The sequence below is a fragment of the Poecilia reticulata genome, chromosome 10, assembly GCF_904066995.2.
Source record: "Poecilia reticulata chromosome 10, P_reticulata-male-v2, whole genome shotgun sequence".
Classification (NCBI taxonomy): domain Eukaryota; kingdom Metazoa; phylum Chordata; class Actinopteri; order Cyprinodontiformes; family Poeciliidae; genus Poecilia; species Poecilia reticulata.
Genome location: NC_088839.1, coordinates 2,636,042 through 2,640,111, shown reverse-complemented (window position 1 = coordinate 2,640,111; position 4,070 = coordinate 2,636,042). Strand labels below are relative to the sequence as shown.

Genomic DNA, 4,070 nt, shown 5'->3' with positions numbered 1-4,070 from the left:
CTGTCATCAAACATGTGTTTATAAAGTGACTAAGCAACTGTTACTAAAGAACTAAAAGTAAGCAAGTTTAATCAATTTAAATACAAAATGACATTGTGTTATATTTTAAATCCAATGTAAGAAACGTTTTTACAGAGGTCCTGAGCAAGTAGCTTCACATTCAGATCCATTTTTTTTCTCTCAAGGTTTTTGCAACTAACATTATCAAAGCAATGTTGAAAAAGTTGTGTGGGTAACAATATTTAGTAGCCAGTAGAAACATGACAGTTTAGCGTCATTGTAGAGCTCTCTTCTTCAGAACATCACTCCTTTTTCTTGAGGTTTGCCAGCAATAGTTCCTGCACTAAATGTCCCACCACAGCTTATTAACAGGTTGAAGTCTGGACTTTGACTAGACTATTGTAAAAACCTTCTCTACATCCTCCATTCTGTTGTATTTTCTCTGCTGTGTTCCACCTGGAATACTTCGGAACACAGAGTAGTCCATAGTGAAAGGTGACACACCCTCACCGCCTCCCCAAACACACACACGCACACGCACACACACACACACACACACACACACACACACACACACACACACGTAAAAACACACAAAGTTTTTATCAGTTGGTATGTAATGTTTCTACTTCAGTCTTATCGGTTCAAAGACAAAGTGCAGGCTTGCTCCTAGCAATATTCCCAGTAAAGTGTATACATTAAATTTATTTGTACTTGCATCAGTTTTATTTTATCATTTATTACATGAATATATCTAATCAGTGTCTGAGATGGAGCTCCTGGGGTTTGAAACCAAGAGGCTGTATCACGACAGAAATGGTAAGAACTGCACCAGCACAGTCATTTGTTGTTTAGTCAGCTGCTCTGGCAGCTGACTCAGTTAACTTAACTGAGCGTCAAGACATTTTATGAAATACTCAGTGGTAAGAGATGGAATTAGAACCTGGAAGCACTTGTTCCAAACATGAAAACAGCCAACCTGATTTTCATACTTTTTTTAAAGCTGGTAAAACGTGCAGGGAGCCTGCAGCCCATATATCTGCTGGATTGTACTGCACTAAATATACAGAGAATTTGGTAATGTGAAACTGGTATTAAATATTGTCTTAATGTGGGTCACACAGGATACTCCTCTTTGGGGACAAAGAGAACGAAAAAATGACTCTAAACAGGATCAACTAATTCATCTTTCAAACTGCTCTTGAATTATAATAATTAATACTAAAATGATCTTTGAACCCTCCCGACCCCACTGAGGGACAAAGGTGTAAAGAAGATGGATGGATGGATGGATGGATGGATGGATGGATGGATGGATGGATGGATGGATGGATGGATGGATGGATGGATGGATGGATGGATGGATGGATGGATGGATGGATGGATGGATGGTCGGTCTTTGGTAACTTTATGCTTTGAACACAAGTGATTGTCTCTACTTGCTGTTCCTGGAGGAATGAAGGCTGCAGGTCAATGACTCCATGAAATCTGTTGCGTTTCTTAGAAACATTCTAATCGATTTTGAATAAGTATTAGAACATAACTATAATTGGAAAGTATGTTTGATTGAACTGAAAAAAAAAATTATATATATATATATATATATATATATATATATATATATATATATATATATATATATATATATATATATAATATATAAAGCCACTTTATATATTTGTAAAGTGGCTTGAGGTTACATTTCTTCTGAATTTAATTAATCATTTGAATTGAATTAAGAAGACATATCTGGATAAATTAGATAAATATGAGCAGTTCATGTAGGTTTCTGCTGAGCTGTTTGAAATTACTATCATATTGTCAGGGTCTGTGTTTTTTCTGATTTGTTTTTTGTTTCTTTTCCCTTTTTGTTTTGAGTTACTTTCCTGGAGCACCTGCTACTTCCCGTGGCATCCACCAGATGCCGCCAGTGTACAGAGCCCCTGGAGAGATGCGGAGCCAACCCCGTAGACGCACCTGCAGCTCGTTTTGAAGGCGCGGTCTGGGTGTATATAAGCAGCGGCTGAACGACTTCTCATCGCCTGAGTGTTTGCTTACTTTGGTAACATTCGTTCCAGAGAAAGGTCCTGTGTGTTTTCCTTCGAGCTAATCCCTAGTTGTTTTCCACGCCAGGTGAACCCGCTGTCTCCTCGTTGTTTCCCCGAGTGTGCCCTCTGTCCCGGGATTCTGAGTGAGCTGAAGCCACCCGTTGTTTGTGAGTTTCCTCCCTTGTGTGTCTCCCCACGACGCCGTTGGTTGTACCAGCTGGACGCCATTCCCCATGTGCTCGCCTTCCCCCCCACCCCCGTCTTCGGTCCGTCTCCAGTGGACTCCCCTTCACCACAGGTTATACCTGCCTGTGCCTGAAACCATCTGGAGATTTGTTACAACTGAACCTAGTCGGACTCCGCTCCTTCCGCTGTATACAAACCTGTCCGCCCTCCAATGAAGCCCTCTTATCCAGTGCTCTGCCAGCAACCACACTCATCCACTCCAAGTAAGACCTTGTCTGTTTACTCCTGGAAAAAACTCTCTCAACCACTCTCACTAACCTGTTATCTCTCGTTGACAGTCAGACGATCCGGTCATCTGTTCCAGAACTCATTCCCTTTCCCCTGGATTCAATAAACTTATTATTGTTCGTTTACTTGCCTCTCCTGATTGTGTTCTCGCATGTGGGTTAAGAAACTTGGGACCAACATGACACATAAGCAAAATATTTATTTATTTCAAAAGCTTTTAAAAATAAGAAAACAAGTAATCAGAACAACAAAATAATTAGTTTACCACTACTTTTCTGTTTGAAAAGGAGCAGGAAAACATTTGTAGTTTAAACCATGTTGTGGTATTTGTATGCCTGTACAATATACTGTTCTAAAGAAACAACACATACATTATATAACTCTCATAACAAGACAAGAACTTATGACAACTGAACATAAATGTTTTGATATAGCAACAAATAAAAAGGAACAGCATCTATCAGAGAAGAGGTAAAATGCAGAGATATGTGGGCTGGAGGGAGAGCATGGAGCTTTGAGGAGGACTTCATGGGTCACTGCAGAACAATCCATCTTCAGCTGAACATCACCAATACTAAAGAAATGGTGGATTTCAGGAGCTCATTGTCCTCCTAAACTGCCTGTCTGCATTGATGGGGTGACCGTGGAGACAGAGTACATTCAAATGTCTTGGGCTCCATCTTAACAAGAATCTGGACTTACTCAGATGCACTTTACAGGAAGGGTCAGAACGGGTTCTATCTGCTCAGGAGGTTAAGACTGAGACACCTGGTGGAACGGCACATCTACTCAGATTATCGTAACAACTACTTCTCAGTGCAGTTCTCTTAGGAACCGTTGTAAAGGCATCAAGAAGGAGCATTGTGATGATGTTGTGCTGAAGGAGCATGTCAAAAAAAACAGAAGGTTCTTACAGAAGCCAATTACAAGACCTCAAACTGTGTAGTCAAATATATTTTATACTATGTTTTATATTATGCAACATTTCTTAACAGAAGGTAACTTGATTACGTGATTTTGCTATAAATTGGCACTATCTGTCTGGACTACCATCCCTTTAATCATGCTGCAGGTATTTGGGCGACTGTTTGCAGAGACACTAAGATTAATGAAATGATTTATGAGATTTAATTGTTTCCATGTATTAGAGTTATTCATAAATACACATAATAAAGTGAGGGGAGGATCAGCTGCTTACTGGATGACGACTCTGTCTTGGCTCTAGTGGAAAACAGACTGGGAATGTCTTGGTTAAGCACTGGAACATCTTTGTTGGAAAATGTCTGGTGTGAAATGTGTCATGGCCTGATGGTAGCACATACAATGTGTCAGGGTCCACAACTGTCAACACTACTGATCTGTCATTACCTACAGGAGTAACAGCATCATGTTGACTTCAACCTCTCACGCCGTCTCAGGCCTTTCAGAAGTCATGCTAACCTGGCCAGAAGGTGTCGTACTAATGGTAGAAATTGACTTGGGCTGATGTAAAAAGTATGATGGGGGATTATTCAGCAAGTCTTTTGATGCATGCTGATGCTTTGTTGC

At 40.2% G+C, this 4,070-nt stretch overlaps 1 long non-coding RNA gene across 1 annotated transcript; it reads left to right on the top strand.

Annotated features, from left to right (window-relative positions):
• The first annotated feature begins 1,729 nt into the window (after positions 1-1,729).
• On the top strand, positions 1,730-2,647 carry LOC103461518 (uncharacterized). The gene is made up of 2 exons (XR_014089228.1): positions 1,730-2,497; positions 2,573-2,647. It is a non-coding gene; the product is annotated as an uncharacterized LOC103461518 (long non-coding RNA).
• Positions 2,648-4,070: the final 1,423 nt, after the last annotated feature.